Source organism: Epinephelus lanceolatus, chromosome 3, assembly GCF_041903045.1.
Source record: "Epinephelus lanceolatus isolate andai-2023 chromosome 3, ASM4190304v1, whole genome shotgun sequence".
NCBI lineage: Eukaryota > Metazoa > Chordata > Actinopteri > Perciformes > Serranidae > Epinephelus > Epinephelus lanceolatus.
Genome location: NC_135736.1, coordinates 20,984,975 through 21,003,494, shown reverse-complemented (window position 1 = coordinate 21,003,494; position 18,520 = coordinate 20,984,975).

Genomic DNA, 18,520 nt, shown 5'->3' with positions numbered 1-18,520 from the left:
GAGGCAGCTCATTAGGACTCCTCCATCTGCTCGCGGGACCAATAAGAAACGTTAATCGCCCTGTGACGTCAGAGACGCGGTTAATGGAGTAACGGAAGGCAGAGCACGAGGAAAAATGAGAAAGAGAGAGAGGGAGAGAGCGTTGCTTTTTTTCTTCTTTCCGGATCGATCGCTAATTACACCTGGCGCGGTCCTTTAATTCAGCCCTGTCAAAACAATGAGGACGAGGCTAAGCTGGCGCGTGGAAACAGCCGAGTGATTGATGGACCGACTCCATTAAATTCTCAGGAATATAACCTGTATTTATATAAATGTATTATGTTTTCTGGTAACTTTAAGAAGCGACTACTCTTTCCTTTCTCCACGTCTCCTCTCACGTGCGCGCTCCTGCATCGCGCGCGCGCGCGCGCGTGTGTGTAAGTGTTTTACAGGGGGCATTCAGGGCCAGATTGATCCAATAACAGCGCCTTTATCATCCCCCTTTTTTTCCTGAGCTGTCACATCGCATTTTAAACTACAAGCCTCTCTCCATCTCCCAGGCACGCCTCCACCTCCTCCACCTCCACACTCACACACACACACACACACACACACTAAGCCAAAACCAAAGTCCGCATCATTATCTCGATTTTTCACCTGAACAGCTTACACCGATGTTTAGTTGTAAATGACGAACAAAGTGGGTTGTAGCCTACATGATGTGGCGTCTCCAAGAATCCAATACCCGCACGTGTAGGCTCCATTCAGCCTCCACTGTGGTGTGTGGATATGGACAATATTGGAGGGCTTTTTTTGCACGAGTTTAACCATGCTTGGGTCTATTATTCAGACAGATATCTTTTGCTTTTATTTGTTTCCTTAGATAAAGTTCCTTAAAAAGGCCAAACAAAGACAAGGAGCAACCTGGTGCATGTTTTAGTCTAATACTGATAATACAGCACAATAAAAACGACATTAAACTCAACAACCTGTATGGATTTAATATCTAAGCTATCAAATGTACAGTACTGCACAATATCAGCCATGACAATGTAAACTTATTAACTTCTCATGAACTAATTGGGGAAACAATCTCACCTCCAGGTCCACTTAATTGCTTTCCTGCAGCTTTCAATTAGATCACATGGCAACTGGGTGAAATCCATCTGCTGATGAAGATCATGTGATATGATGAAAAGCTCCACAACAGCAACCTTGGATCTTGAGGTGAGAGTGTTTTTATTATCTAGCCTACTAAAAAATGAACTAACTAACTAATAGAGACCCAAAACACATCCATTGAATTTCAACAAGTAGGCTATACTTCAGGGTTGTGGCTCATGTAGCCTAGGTTACACTATATTAAATGTATTAATGCTGATAAATAACTGTTTTGCTGTGCTACCCATTTCTTTCAAAGGTTCCTTGTCTCTGGCAAAAGTTCCTGTAGTCAAAAAGGGGCTTATGATACAAAAACCTACAATCACTTCTTAATATTTTACACTGGGTTTTTTCCAAACAGTTATGGTGTTTTCCACGAAATTGAGGAAACAATAAGAGATCAACAAGTAAAATAACAACTCACTAAGTCAGAATGAAAAGTGAGTGTTGCAGAGGACACTGGCCTCAGTGTTTGAGCTCTATTAGGGTAAAACACAGATGATATTTTTTTCAACTTCTATAATTCTGCCATGATTGAGAAGTATATTAACTGATGCAATTATGTAAATTAACACATAATTACATGCTTCACACACTTTATTCTACACTTACATAGGCCAATCACTGCAGTAAACCACAATCACGTCATAAAAACAACTTGGGCTACAGTGAAAGCTTTGCAACTAAAATAAGTTTGTGTTATGTAACCCAACATATTGGTTAAGGCTGGGTATCCAAACAAGTAAACTGACCTGTTTTAGTCATGAGCTCCCTTTGCTGTTGCGCTTGATTGTGATGGCTTAAAAAAGTAAAGATGTTGATATGAGAGTGGGCTTAATTATGCTATACACCATATTATGTTGGATGTCAAGGGCAGATAGAAACAGATCCCACAAGACCTCTCTGTGGTGTACCTGGTGGAGCTTCACTGTGGGTAGCTGAGCCTTTTATTGGCAGCACTCGAGGTTAACGACATTTAAACTCTGGGTTTGTGTTCCTCTAAGTGTTGTGCCTCTTCTTTGAATGATGATCTCCTTTGAATAAAACCAACCACACAATGGACACAAAGCCTTAAATGGCACAGAGTCTCAGCGGCTAACGAAGCGCAATAGAAAAACACGAGTGCTGCTAATGGAGTTAGTGGGCCCTGGTGGTATTAAGTCAACCGCTATTATTGCTCCACCATGTACAGTTTAAGAAACCTTGGAACAACCAGTCATCGTGAGCAGCTCGCTGGTCAGAACACAGAGCACAACGAGCTTTTTCTTTGGACATTTTATTCCTGCTCTGGCTCTTAAAATAGACACTGTTATAAAAACTATTCTCCATATTAATGTCTCAGACAGGGCACAAAATTACACCTAAGAGCAAACAGGGCCAATTTCAAGAACCCTTAAAGATAGTGTTGAATAATTTGAATATTTTGACCCCGAGTCCACACAGATGCAAGAGGGCTGTCGTCTGAGGGCCCTCGGGATGGGAAAACCCAAAGATATTACTGAGTTACTGTAGAGGTTCTTCTGAGATGGTTTGTAACTACATTTTTAGTGGTAATCATTTTTACTTTGATCCAGGGCATTCAAGTAGGAAACATAAATAACTGCTTCTCTTCAAATAAAACATTTATCATTTTATCATCACAGGCTACAGTTACAAAAAACACTAGTACCCATGTGTTTATTCTAATTAAAGGGGCACTGACTTAGAGGTCCAGTGTGTAGGATTAAGGGGGCTTTACTGGCAGAGATGGAATATAACAAGTATTTTTTCTCTATTGTATAATCGCCTGATAATAAGAATTGTTGTGTTTTCATTTCCTAAGAATGAGCCGTTTATATTTACATAGGGAGCAGGTCCTTGTCAACGGAGTCTGCCATGTTGCACTGCCATGTTTCTACAGTAACCCAGAATGGACAAACCAAACACTGGCTCTAGATAGGGCCCTTTGCATTTTTGCATTTCCGCATCAGCCACCGTAGCAAGCAGCCCCTCCACATTGAGCTGATCATCACTGGGAAAACATGGATTTTTAAAATGATGCTGCTTTATCCAGTATTTTTACTGGTTTGGGTCACCTGGAGAGGAGGAGACCTCTGCAGATAATTCAGCTCCTGGTAAAAACCTCCTGAACAATGAACTCTGAAGGAATCCTAACCAGGAGTTCACGCTTGGCAAACAGGAGAGGTTGCAGCTGGTTGAAATCTGTAATCCTCAGTGCTAGATGGCAGTATAAATACTAGAGGCCTTTTCACACCAAATGGGAAATTTTTGTGTGAATAAATCACATGTTAATTTAATATTTGATCCAATCTTCCTCTATGAGCCCATCTACATGGAATCCATAAATTCTCATTTCTCGCAGTGCAGGGTTTTTTTCTCAACAGCTGTTCTGATTTCTGCAAATTTCAGATGCTAATATGAAAACAAGCTAACTAAAAAAAAATAATGACTGATGCGATCATTAGATTTTCGTGGATGTTAGTGTCATAATTCTCTTCATACTGTCTCACACAACAATTAGGATATTGATCTCACAAAATAGTGCCCTCTTTGACCAATAAAAAAGACTATAGAGACAATGAAGATAAGGAGGATATACAGGGGCAACAAAAGTGGGGTAGATATACTTCACTGTCAAGGCAACAAAGGCATCACCAGTCATTTCCAAGTGCATTAGCTTACATTATGATGTGGACATTAAACACATCAGAAATTACATGTAGCTGTTGTGAAAGATATACTATATAACCTGACCATATAGGATAAACAATAGTGTTACATTGCTCCGTTTTACTATTACAGTTACTAGCAATGAAAGCATGTGAGCTTTCCTTGAGAAATCCACGAGCCCCGGAGCCACTCTGTTATCAGCTGACCATTGTAAACTGACCATCAAGCCTTTTATTAAAGGTCATGTATCACAAACATGCATATGATTAACACATTTGGACTCAGTTCAGTCCAGTCCAGAATGAACCAGTGCAATGAAGCTCAGCATTTATACCTGTTACAATAATATGGCATCACCCACAGGAACTGCAACCACACTGGGTTATTGCAGACTTGGAATAATGAGCCCATCTCTAGTGTTTAGAGCTGAGTGGTGGTTAAATAACAATAAATTGATGATTGTGTGACGGTGGGAATTTTTCAGTGGAATCCATGGAATATGAATATTTGTGTCGGCTGGGTGTGAAAGGTGTGAATACGAAAAATTGACAAAGAATATTTTGTATTTTCATTTCGTCCCAGATGTGAAAAGGCCTTAAAGCTTGTATATGCACAGAGGTTGCTCGTTTATGTTTGTGTTGTGGTTTCTTTTATGCTTGTCTGTAGTAAATTCATGTTGGTTTTTACCTATGTTTCAAACTCACTTCCCGACAGAAGTCGAATCAACCAAACAACTTGCTTGACAGCTACCCATAACATCCTTCTCTGTGTAGCTCTACCGAGATGTGGTGCTGTGAGCTAAATGCTAACATTTCATGCTAACATGCTGATGTTTCGCAGCAGCCTGTTCTGATTCCCACGTCATCATATACTGACACTTTGTCTCGCCTCCTCAGCACATAATACCAATAACAAAGGCACCCACTGGCTCTATGAGACAGGGGACAGGTGATGGATGGGTCAAACAATCACAGACTTTTACCCAGGCCAACACTGTTTGAGTCCTGTGTGAATGAGTCAACATTCTTTTAACATTACCTTAACTAACTTTTATAGATACATCTCATGTGAAACCTAACATTATGTAGCTTGTGTAGATACATGACGTCCTCATGTCTCTCACATAATGTATTTACATCATGCTATATATGTATTTTAACCTAAAACATGATGTTTTTCTTTCTAAACCTAACCAAGCAGTTTTGTTATCTACACCTTACCGTGACTGTTTGACAAACTTAACCATTTGTTATGTGGGTTTCACTCAGACGAAAGCTGTGTGTCACATTTAGATGCTGAAGAACGCCTTGCATGTTGGTATGACACACTGAGGAGGCGGGACGAGCGTTAGTGTTTAACCACCTAGGAATGAGCACTTAACACAGAGTACACAGCAGAAAATGTCATTAATTTTGCAGGTATTAGGTGATTGGGTGGATTAAAAATTTGACCTGATGATGGTGCTATGAAGTCAGGGGATCACCAAAATTAATATAGTTCATCTAGTTTTTGAAATACATTACTCAAAACCACAAAAGTCAACATGGTGACGCTAAAGGAAAAGCAGGGAGGAAGTCATCAGAATTCATCCTCTGGGTCTTGACAAAGATGTGCCAACTGGTTGACGTCGATATCCCTGGAGCTACGCTGCTGGTGTGGCTAAAAACCGAACCAGAGAATTCATAATGCCATAAAAATGACAAAGTGAAATTAAAATACGTTTAAGCTTTAATTTCAAACAACTGACACTGCATTTTCCAATGACCAAAAAAAGCCATTTTAGCAAACCTGTAGAAAATTTGAACAATATCTGGTGTCTGTCTGCTGAAGGTAAAAAAATAAATAAAAAAAAGAGGGAGAGAGAGATTACTGCAATTAAAATTTCAAGTTATCCCATCGAGTTAAGGGTCTTGTCTAATGCAGGGGAAATGGTGCTCGAATTGAAGTGTGCATTGGAAAATGAAAGGTTTTTGAAATTTACAATCATGGCACAGGCCAGGAGCAACTGGGTGTCCGGGTGGACATCTTTGGTGAAGCGATGGAGGGAGGGAGGGAGGGAGGGAGAGAGAGAGAAAGATTATACATATAAATTGTAAACGGTGTCGCAGGGGCCAAATCTTGCCCGAGGCAGTGACTGCTTCATTTTGTGTTAAATTTCTTGACAGAAAGCCACCCGCGTGCTGGTGAATACTGAATGGTAATCAGAGCTGGTTGAATAAGTGCCTCCCCCTCCCTCTTCCATTACTGTGAATTAATTCGACTTTATTTATCCAATTTCTGGAGCTGACAGAATGTTAATTTGAGTTGAGATTTCTCTCTGCTGTTCTGCCTGTGACCCGTAGCCCTGGGATTGGCGTGTTGTAATAACCTGAATCTTTCACCAGAAGCTCCGATAATTGTTACCTTATTAGCATGTAAATTGTTTAATTAATATTATTATGAAGAACCATATAATCCCTCCGTTACTTGACCCCGAGTCCACACACGAGCAGGCTTTCTGCATTTCAATGTCTAGTTTTTAAATGGACTCTTTAATGTTGGCTGGTCGTCAGGCTGTTATAAACCCCCTTTCCCCAATCTCAGTGCAACTTTGAACGGCTTGAGAGGCGCTTTTGATGTCACCCCGTCTCTATCTCTCTCTTCCGCTCTCTCCATTCCCTTTTTATTTCTTTGCTGCTCTTTCTGATGTGTATTTATTTTCCTGCTGCCATTTTTGAACATCAAAATCCGACGCCTTCTTGTCATTTCCTTATAAAAGCTCTTTTTTTTTTAAAAGCCCCTCCTTCCTTCCACTTTCCCGTGGCTGTGCGAGCCAAACACATGCAGTGTTCGATGAAAAGCAGCCCTTGACATGAGGTCCTAAGAGACCGCAGCATTTAAATTCGCTTTTCTTCCTTCCTCCTCCTTTTTTTGCTGGGCACGAGTGACATTGTCAGATGCTAGCTTTAATTAATTTGATAATAAGATGGGCGACTCACACACAAGCCAGGGTTCGGCTTGCCTTGCCTCCAGCCTTCCTCCCCTTTCTCATCTCTCTGTGCAGACAACACAACCAAACCCACACTTAAGGGAAAATACACTGCGTGTGTAATGTCTGGCCCAGCTTTATGTTCACAATACCTCAGCACAGACTAATGCAGCAAACCCCTGTGCTGTATATATATCCAGTGGTCCTCTTGGTGTAATATATACAATATATCTGTGATCAAAGCAACCTGAAGGGGGCGCTCCTGTTACAAAATTTGCATTTGGACACGCTAGACTAGCTGCAGCTTATCACAAAGATGTTAAATGTTTGAATAGCTGCTTTGTTCTTGTGATACTTTGACAAGTGGGGATTGAAAAGGGACAGGATTGAAGCTGTGAGCTTCACTTTATCCTTATTTGATCATCCAGGGCATGCAGTGACCTGTGACCATATGCTGCATTTAAAGAGCTCCCTTATAGGAAGGCCTACAAAACACATGCTGCTTTATTTGATTCCATATATTTTGGTGAGTTGCCAGCACAAACACAAACTGTTCCAGTGTGATCCCAGTTCCCACAGTTTAACTGTCCCTTCACTTGCTTGATCATTTTTAGATTTGAGTGACCATCTTGCGATGAGATCACTCTAGTCATGATACAGTGATCTGCAACCTAAAATAAGAGTGGGCCAGGGGTGTAAAGTAGCGGAGCAATGGCGCCTTCCCAACTTTCTATCCACTCTACTTTCAGCTTCCTGAAGCTACCTATCTCTGAACTCGGCCTTCATTAGGCTCTCACCTACAGACCTGTAAGGTTTATGAGCCAGAGGCCTAAAGTAGGGGGTCCAATGGTGCCCTCCCTATTAACAGCTACATCCTTGATTCTGCCAATTCCAACCATACATGTGCAGTGTTGAAAACCACTGACTGTTTCAAAATAATGGACATAGCCACAGCAACATCTTCCATTGGTTTGTGGACTCCCGTTTTGATACCTCGAGTTTGGCATTTAGACCGTCGCCATCTTGTATTTTTGGAGCCAGGAGTGACTATATTTTGATGAGAGGCTGGAGCTATGGATGAGTGAGGGGTGGATCTGACTCATAGACTGTAGCGAAGCCTCGCAGACAGCCTGTCGCTAAAAGCAGATATGTCCTTAACAATGCATAACTTTAAGCCGTGATGAAATGTAAAGGTGTGAGTTATATGAATATTCACTTCCTGTACAGGTGTGAATGTTAAAATTAGCTATAGAAACCAAAACAGTTTTTTGCACCAGACTGTAAACATGTTTAATGCTGCTGTAAAGTTTTGATTGATTAGCTTTTGGAGCCAGCCTCAAGTGGCCATCTGACAAACTGCGTTTTTTGGCACTTCCGCGTTGGCTTGATTTTCAGTCCTAGGGATTAATGCTTGGTTGAGACAGGGTCAGAATTGTCATAGATGTAGATCTCTGTGGAGCACCAGAGGTCATTTCTCTAGTGCAACCACAAGGCTTACATTTTCAGATTAGTCCGAAATTCGCTTTTGGTTTACACCAAATATTTTGTATTTGGTGCAAATTAGTTTTACATCATGATGTTAGCATTGCCTCACAGAGCTGCTACCAAGGCTGTAGACTGTTCACAGATGATCTACAGTGCCAGCTATCAGTCGTTCACCAGTAGTGGCCTACATCAGGATGGGCCCAGACATCACAGTTTGCTGGTGTGCACAGGCTGTGCAGTACAGCTACAGTCTCACACTGCTGACCACTGAGCAGCTCCACAAAACGAGTTTGGGGCTTTACTCTTTGCTCAGAAGCGTTGAGCGTTGGGTAGTGAGGGAGTGGTGAGTTTTAGTCTTTTACTTTCTCAACTGTTTTTCCTGCCAGTCCAGAAATATTCCAGTCAAAACCCCAGCTCCCTCATATTTATAGACCACCACTGCCGCCAGACTCCTTCTATATGTTTTACATATAGAATCAAAGAATCAAAGCTGTGCTCGTGACCACACATTAGCAAATGAGCTCCCAAAATAAAACTATTTTAAACTTATGCAATTCAGCCAATTTTTAACCAAGGTTGATCTAGGGCAAGGTTTGTGAATATTTAAGGTTTGGATTAGAGTTTATTTGATCATGATGTTTATTTTTAAGATCACTTCAGACTACTGCTGGCTGCTGGTCCCTCTTGTTTTTGCCAATGTCATTATTTTCATTATTATTCCTACCATAAAATCAGCCTTTCCATTCATAAAGATAAACAACATTTTTGCACATAGGTCTATTCCTTTGCCCAGGTTCCTCATGTTTTTGGATAATGGTGACACTACAGTGTCTAAAGTTAAAAAAAAAAAAAAAAGTAAAACACATAGCAGAACACTTGTACGTGCTACAACTTTGTGACTTTCATGAAAATATAGCCCCAGCTGAGCTTTGACCTGGCAGGAATTATGAAGTCCATCACTCTGTCCTTCTCAAAAGCTGTAAAACTAATCAAACATCCTGTGTCTTTGACTCAACTGACACCAAACTCACTCCCCTGCATCTTCTGACTGTCCTCCATTAAGGATCCAGCCAGACTTCTGAAACAGCCAAATCCACATCTCCACTGTTCATAAAAAGGTTAACATTTCCATGACTTTTTAGAGGCAGTGTGGTAAATTTCATAATTATATCTCAAAAACTGAATTTACTGCAGTCAATGGAAATAAGAGCAACTTTAAACATCAGTTTGTTACTTACAGAGCAACCAATCTTTGTGAAAATAATTTACAGAAATACCTATGTTGTCTAGATGAAGTACAAAAAAATGCTTATTGTTGTCATTTTATTGCGCCAGAACTGGGGTGAAAATTAGTGCGTCCACCTGGGTATCATATTTCCATCACTGCTGATCGGAGCCAATCAGAGCTGGAGCTGATTAATACCAGTGACTACTGCAGTGTCATTTGTCTTGGAAATGAATAGCAATTGTAACCTGTCCTATTTTTGTTCAGTGGAAGAGGTGCTACAGTCAGCAAGCATGCAGGAAACAAGGGTGCTGAAATCAAAGCAGCTAAATGGAATTCAGCCATCATTAAATTTATTATTCACACCTGTGTTTTTTCTGCTGTGACATGTTAAAATGTCTTCTGTGAAAAAGGCCTATTGCACCGTGTGGATTTGAGACGAGATTTCCAAGATCATTTTAATTTAAAAAGTTTTATTCAGTTATGGTACAGGCAGCTTTGACCCTCCTGTATTTCTAATTCTACTTCCTCCTCTACCATTTTTCATCTTCCTCCTCTTCCTCCTCAAAATGCAGCTGTAATTTAAGTTCTGATCTTGAGCCAAAGTGTGTTTGTGTCCACTACACTGTACTTCACCTGAGGTTACCTGTCCTGTGGGGATACATGCCCTAAACTATCAAATGTAGGTCAGTTACATTCACATTGCTATAAGGACATGGAAATATTATTACTGAACATTTAGAGGAAGCTGCCCTGGTGCCAAAGAAACCTCTTTTTTTTATGAGGAAAACAATAAATGTGTGACCATGTACACAGAAGAATAAAAATCTCCTTTGAGCCATAAAACTCTCAATATGCCTCTTGAGAGGAGGAATCAAGTCATATTTACTTTTTAATTAGTAAACTAAGGTGAAGCAGTGGAGAGTTAATTACTCAATTACTGCATACAAGTTAATTTTTAACTATCTGAAATGAAGTCAGTCATTATTTAGGCGATTGGTTGATAATTAAGAGTCTAATCTAAATGAATTGTTGGGAGGTGTTTTTTGATCCTGCAGTGTGCTTTGTGCAGCCTAAAACCAGGAGAGGATGCCATTCCAATTAAAAGTGAAGGGATTTAATGTATTGATGTTGTTTTTTTTCCCCCACAAATCTTTTTCCTGACACATAATGGAAGCTTTGATCATTTAGAAAAGGAAAGAACCCATTTCCAGGCGAGTGTGTTTTAGCTCCCTCTCTCTATGCAATTATTACTTTTGCTCCATCTAATTATGAGCGTAATTGTGCCTCTGACAGAATATTGGGAGGAAATGCAAATTGTGATTGATTTAAAGTTATTTGCTTTAATTCACCTCTTGTTTGATAGATTAAACATGAAGCTTTGAAATCACAAGTCTCCCTGTGCGTGTGTGTATGTATATATATATTTAAAATGAGTGTGAACAAAAGCCAAACTTCCTCTGGAGCCATAATTCCATTTCAATTAAAAGTAACTTATCACCTTTTCCTAAAACGTGCTTAATATGCCAAAAATGTTCTATGCTTGAAAGAGTCCAAAATGCCATTTTAATTGTTATCAGCGAGTCAGATCTCCCCCCCTTCTCTCTCCCTCTTTCCCTCTTTCTTCTGCCCACCCCCACCCCCCTTTCTTCCTTGGCTGTCTTGGCACAAGCCGCACGGAAATAGACCTAATTAACCCCCCTAGCCCACAGGGAAATCCGCTATGCAAATTAACATTTTCAAAATATAGTAATGATATAATTTGAGAAATGGTGACGCCAATTTTTCATGCACTGGCTCGGAGTAGTTGCATATACATTTTAGCAGCCCAGTCAATAATTTTCTTCTCATCTCTTAATCATCTGGAAAGTGTGTGTGCATGTGAGTGTGTGTGGGTTTGTGTGTGTGTGTGGAGGGGGGTTGTTAAAACAAATGCTCTGATCTGATGGGCACAGAGGAAGAATGGATCAGCCTATTCGGCCACTGGCTGGCTACTGGAGCCCAACAAAACCATCTGCCGGGAGTGAAGCGGTGGAGGGGTGGAAGGAAGGAGGAGAAAAGAGCTCAGCTTAAAGCCGCTCTGTAAACGAGGAAAGATGTTTTAATTAGGAAGCAAGTTCACGCGCGTCTCATTTAAATCACTTTAATGAAAAGCTCAGTCAGAGTGGCCTGTGTGCGCTGCAATGAAAGGACTAATGCTGTCTGAGACAAAGGTGTTTTCTTTGGTCCACGTTTTGTTTTCTCAACTAACCTCATGTCCTCTCACCCTTGTAATTCCAACTTATAGTACAAGAACCGCCTCAGTTGACTTAGTATTCAAAGATATTTAATCTAATACAAGTACTGATGTTTCTATTGGGTTTCAAGTGTGTCAGAGGAATATTTGAACACCCATTTTAGTATAACGATGACATGTATTAAGAGACAACAACAGTGGGTTCAGGTACAGAATGTAAATTTTTTCGACACAAGTACAAAATTCCAGCCCAGATACAACTACAAAATACAGAGAGCTTTTAGTGTGTACATTGTACTCATTCAGGGAAGGAGATGATATTTTCATCACTGTAAAACAAACACTGTGACTTGTATTTATAGATTACATGAGTGCAGAAGTGACTTGAGTCAGATAACGGGAGGTTGTTTTGACTCAAATGGACCCTCTTAGATGACCAGCTCACACATTTTCATGGCATATCAAGGGAGTAAGTTTCATTTTGACAGTGGGGCGACAGTTTGGGGGCCCTCTGCCAGAAAATTTTGATCATGATTTTCTGCATTCTGGTTCATTTGTATGCACCAATTTGTGTATTTTTTGTATCCATTTCTGGTGTAAATGTCTTTAAATTTTGCCAAAATAAAAGTCATCTGCTACTTTTGTGTTTTTATTGGACGGAGGGAGGGGAGGGAGGACTGGGACGTGTTGTCATCCCCTGCATCCCACCCAAGATCTACGCCTACGACCCATTATGTAACTTTGGGCCCTCCTGCATCCCTGCTTTAATTTGCTGAAAAAATGTACATACTACTCCCCCAAAATTCTATGCCTATGGCTATAAGAGCCCATTAAATTCAGATATTTTCTTAAATCCTAGATTAAAACTGATTGATATAGGTGTTCACATTTTCTTCAGGAATTTATTCTTTAAAATCCTGTCAATGTTTTACATTATCCACCATCAACTGATGCTTATGTCCATGTTGCAATATTCACTCACAAACGTGCAGGTGTGCATTCAGTTAAACATCACATTGTCACCATACAGTAGGCTATACAAGTTACGGATTAAAGACAGACTAAAAACACATAATGAAACTGAGCCACTTAACTGTGGATAATCACTTAAACTATAACTTGTTCATCAATATTGTGTTTGCATGATTATCAGAATGATCCTGGAATTAATACACTTTCTCCTTTACACTATAGTTTAAGTTCAGGTCTCTTTATTTGTCAAACAGCCACTTTTCTTGCAGCATGTTTCTGTATTAGTCATGACAGCATGCAGTCGATGGCACGCAGCCAAAATGACAGGACAGTTTAAGCAATTAATGCTCAAAGATATCAGCCAGTGAGTGAAATAATTTCAGATAAACTGCCAGTCCACCAAGCACAGCCTGATGATACCCTCTGGAATATCCCATCCTAACATATGCCTAATTGTTTACCACTGCTTGTTTACATAAATACAAAATGTTGCAGGGGAGGAGGGGAGAGGGGGGGAGAGGGTGGTGGGTGGGGGGGAGACGAGGAGAGTCAGTACACTATAAGACAGAGCCGGAGAATTAATAACAATTTGTGGCAGATAATTACTTATCAATTAAAGCTGTTATCCTGCCTAATTAGGCAACGTTCATTAAATTCAGCCAATTTAAACCTTAATCAAAGTTAGCAGGGCCTGACAGCAGAGCGAGGATCAGTGGAGGAGCGCCCCCCAGTGGAGGAGAGGGAAAGGAGGAGGCCCTCAGGGTGTGTATGTGTGCATGTGTGACAGTTTCTTTTCTTTTTTTTTTTTTGTGCATTATTTTGTATTGCTCTGAGAATGGGGAAATGACCAGCTTACTCAGTCTTTTTATATTTTCCATTATTATCATTGTAACTTGTATTATATTATTAGTATTAGTAGCAGTAGCAAAAGAAGCACTGAGGTCCTTCACTGATGAAAAAGTAGTAAAACAACAAAGTAAAAATAATCTGTTACAAGTAAAAGTACTCACATAGGAATTATTAGTCTATTGTTGTGTAAGCAGAAAGGATTACTCATCTAAATAAATGTATACGATTAAAATGTACAATACAAGTATTTTAATCAAATGGAAATACTAAGGTGCTAACCTGCAAGGAGGCAAAAACTGAGCTGCCTGGCGCACATAAACCCCCATTCTTTCTCTATTTGTGCGGTATTTCTATATTGGAACATTACATGGCTCAGGGTTTTCTGAGGGGCAATCTGACTTAACATAAACTTATTAATCAGGAAACTGTGCCTCTGTATCAGCTGAAATAATAAACTTCTGCAAATTAGATTTTGATCCAGACATGGCCTAAAGGTCAGGTGATAAAGTAGGACCCACATGAATCATATCAGCTGATATTTTGATTTGGTAATGCATACTGTGCACAACCCCCCCCCCGGAAAAAACAAAATAAAAGACAGTTAATAAATTTACCTGCGATTCACTGATATGTAAACATCAAAGTCACTCAAAAAAACTAGTTCAAATGTTCTGTTTCACTTTGAAACCATCTCAGGAGCAGGCAAAGGGAAACAACAGTAAATAAACACCAGGTGTGTGTCAGCTGAGGTTGATGATGTCACAGGCCTAAATTTTTAGTATGATAAGCAACAAATATGAAGACACTAAACTCTGGATGTTGATGTGTTGATGCTAAAGTGTGTAACCGTTCTGTAGTTTGTTTGTTTTTTAGAGAGTTACTGTAAAATTACAAAACAAACAAAAAAGGCAAACAATAAACCAGGGGCTTTTAGGGGCCCCATGGGGTCTGGGGTCCTGTAGCAGTTGTCCCCTTTGTCTGGCTCCAGCCTCAAGAACAAATGCCTCAAAAATTAAACTGATGTAACGCATAAATGCAGTAAGTTACTTTCCACGGATGATGATGAAGATGATTCTTATCATTATTTTCATGCAATAGTGTAAGAGGTACTCAAGCAGTAATATCACAATGATAACAAAAATTGCTGTTGCATTCAAAATGATATTTAAGTAAAAGTACAACAGTAAAATGCAGGTCTATTATTATTATTAATATCTCAGTCCCCAGAGTGGTTTGTAAATTTAGCTGTCAAGTAAACAGAAATGTAGCTTCACAGAGTAGAAGTAGAAAAATGGGGATACTCAAATAAGGAGGGCCTATCTCAAATTTGTACTTAGAAGGAAGCAAGCAAATAAAAAGTTACTTTCTTCCAGTGGTTATTATTTATTAATTTTACAAAAGCCCTAGTAACAATCTGCCCTCGTGCACACAGTGGCTGGAGGTGTTCACCCTGTGGCCCTGTCAGCTCTGGTTTTTAAAGCCTTCACTTCCAAGAACTGTTGTGGCCAATTGACAACAAAGCACGCGCTTCTCGGGGCGCCTCGGCACGAGGAACGAGTTAATTAATATTGGCTCTTGTTTGGTCTAGTTAATGAATGAGTGAATTATGCACCTCTGGGACACCGCCTTCCCAATCGCTTTAAATTATCCCCCGCATCCCCTCTCCCGACATTGTCCTCCAATTTCCCCACTCTGATCCTGCACTGATGGGGTCCCTGTCACCAACCACACCACGACACACACACACACACACACACACACACACGGAGACTGAGGCTACCCCTGCCGTCTCCATCTGTCTGTCTTTGTCCTGCTCGGGTGTATTTTAGCTCTTTGTCTCCAGCCCATTTATTGACGCCCTTTTTTTTTTAAATGAACGACTCTGTTCGACCTCGCATCGTCAGCTCAGGGTGGCAAATAACTTCCATCCCATTAACTCGTTTGAGAGGGCAGGCTAGTCAAACAAAGCTTGGCTGCAATCTGATCCTCTCTCTGTCTCTCTCTCCCTCACACACACACACACTGGTCAGAGAGGGAGGTAAAAGGAGATCCATATTATTTGCATTAAAAGCCCCGCACCGTGAAATTCATTTATAATTACAAAGCGGGGTATACAGTGTGTGTTATGCAGATCAGGGACATGTGTGTGGCTGTGTGTATGTGTGTGGACACTGCATGCCTCGGATTGGTTATTTTGTGATATGCTAACACTGAATGTATGGTGACAGATTGCAATTATCCCGTTATTGTAATTGTCAAAGTCAATTCACTGCAGGCCGGGTGCAGGCTGCATGAGAAAGACTTGGGATTTACACACGACTCAGATTTGGCTGCTGCTTGACCCTTCTCTTGTTTTTCAATCCAGACACACTGCTGTCAGGCCATCACCTCAGGTTACACCATGACAGGATGAAGGCTGTTTATTACCTGGCCTATACATGTCGATTTCATCTGTTATGAAACACATGTTATTTCAGCATCTGGTGAAAGTATTTTTTTGTCATATTAATTCTGCAAAACAGTTGTAAAGAATACTTTTCCACCTGCAGGGAGTTTATTACATGGGTCAAATGTCCAAAGTGCCATAACCGACCTGCAGTGATGATTACAAGACTTACATTTCTCTGATATAATATTTCTTTTTCATTGACAAACAAAACATGGGCCTACCGAGTTTCCTCCATGTGTGTGATGAAGTGTTCATAGTGGATCCAAATTAAACGGCCCCTGAAATATCCCAGCTTTTTCACCCACAGTAAACCCCTCATCCTCATGGACCTCCAGCGCCCCCGTGTGGTAAAGGAAAGAAGCATCTCTGTGTACATCAAGAGCACTACTACTACTACTACTACTACTACTACTAATACTAATATAAAATTTTTGCCATCCTTTCACCATCAGTTCTCATTTATAAACAAAAAATAAAAGACTTTAAATAAGGGATACATTTTCACTCCAGGGTAGAAAAAGAGATCAGTGACATCAGCTTACCTCAGAGGCACATCAAGGTGTGCACTTGCGTATTATGCTGTGCAAAGTGTGTTGTAGACAGTACTTCAATCATGTCCTCATTATCATATTCGTAAAATAAATATTTTTGTTTTGACTCGATGTGTGTGTTGTCTACTTGTTTCTATGTTGTTTTGAGAACTACTAACTGTGGAACTAATTACCCCTTGGGGATAATAAAGATTCTTGAACTTTTACTAAAATATATGAAAAATAAGATTAACTGATACAAAAAGAGGAGGAGGCACTGTGGGATGGCTAGTTAGCTAATTCTTGTCTCATTTATGGTCTGAGAAAAGGGCAGAGACAGCAGAGCAAGGAGGGGCCAACACGGTCTCGTTCCAAACCTGTTGAATACTGGCGCTTAGGCAGTGACTCCTGCGTCAGACACCAACAAAAAAGCCGTCCTTCCACAACAGCATGATGCACGGCCGTGTGCCATCAGTGTGTAACAGAGCCCGAGGGCTTCAGGGAGAAACGTGGCAGGACAACAACGTAAGTAAAGGGGCCGGAAAGTGCAAAAGGGTGGATGGGCCCAACAATCACTGACTTTCACCCAGGAGGCTGGTGTTTGTTTCCCATATGAATGTAAAGCCAAACCCTGTTACTTTTCTAAACCCAAACACATGCTTTAGTTGCCTTAACGTAACCATGTGCGTTCCTTGTTAAAGGGAAAGACTGTCAATTTGCAGTTTTGTCCCGACCTAGTGCATTTATTTTGAAAGAGATGCAAACTGTCCGTTTCCTGTGAAAATGGAAGTGTATTTTGAAAAGACACAATGCACATAATAGGCTGAGGCTGACCCCAGCTTTAACACAAAATATAAAACTACTAATAAATTCTGATGTTTTATTATAGGTAGCTACCATAGATTGTATAAAGATGGCCGACGGGTTCACTTACCCCACCACACAAAAATGAAGCCAAAATATCCCAGACTGTGTGCTGATGACGTCATGTGGAGCCAAAGTCTGTGCAGTAGCGATTTCCAGAGTCTCCAAATCCTGCTTTAAATGGTTTATAAGGAGTATGGCACCTTAATAGAAGATGTGAAGAATAAAAAAGCTATAAGACTTTCATATTTTAAAGGATGTACATTTACTTTAAACTCGTTGATAATGAGCACACCAACTGGCACACTAAGCTGTCAATCATGCTCTCAATACACCTTTTTAACATCAAATTACTAGACAGAACCACATTTATTTGAAAAACAAACACCTGAACACACATCAGCGTGATAAGAACCACCTAAATATGACAGAGACCATCTTTGGGAAAAATGTTATTTGACATGTACTTTGAGTTTTTAGTTTGGCCCATGTCCCATCCACTAATGACCTATAATGCAGCCAGCCACTTGAGAGAGATCCATTTGTTTGGCTTGACTTTTGAGGAGCTGTCATGTTGTCCATCTTTATAATACAGTCTACACTCACTGACCACTTTATTAGGTACATCTGTTAAACTGGTCATTAACGCAAATAGTATTGTTGCTGACAGTGTCCATCCCTTTATGACCACAGTGTACCCATCTTCTGATGGCTATTAGCAGCAGGATAACACACCATGTCACAAAGCTCAAATCATCTCAAACTGGTTTCTTGAACATGACAATGAGTTCACTGTAATCCAGTGGCCTCCACAGTCACCAGATCTCAGTCCAATAGAGCACCTTTGGGATGTGGTGGAACGGGAGATTCACATCATGGATGTGCAGCTGACAAATCTGCAGCAACTGTGTAATGCTATCATGTCAATATGGACCAAAATATCTGAGGAATGTTTCCAACACATTGTTGAATCTATGCCACCAAGAATTAAGGCACTAGCACTAGGTACTAGCAAGGTGTAGCCTACCTAATAAAGTGGCCTGTGAGTGTATATTAGCTACCTATCAGTAAGTAACTAGCTCCACCTTTTCCAGCTTCAACATTAAAGTAGTAACCATACTGTTCAAGACCA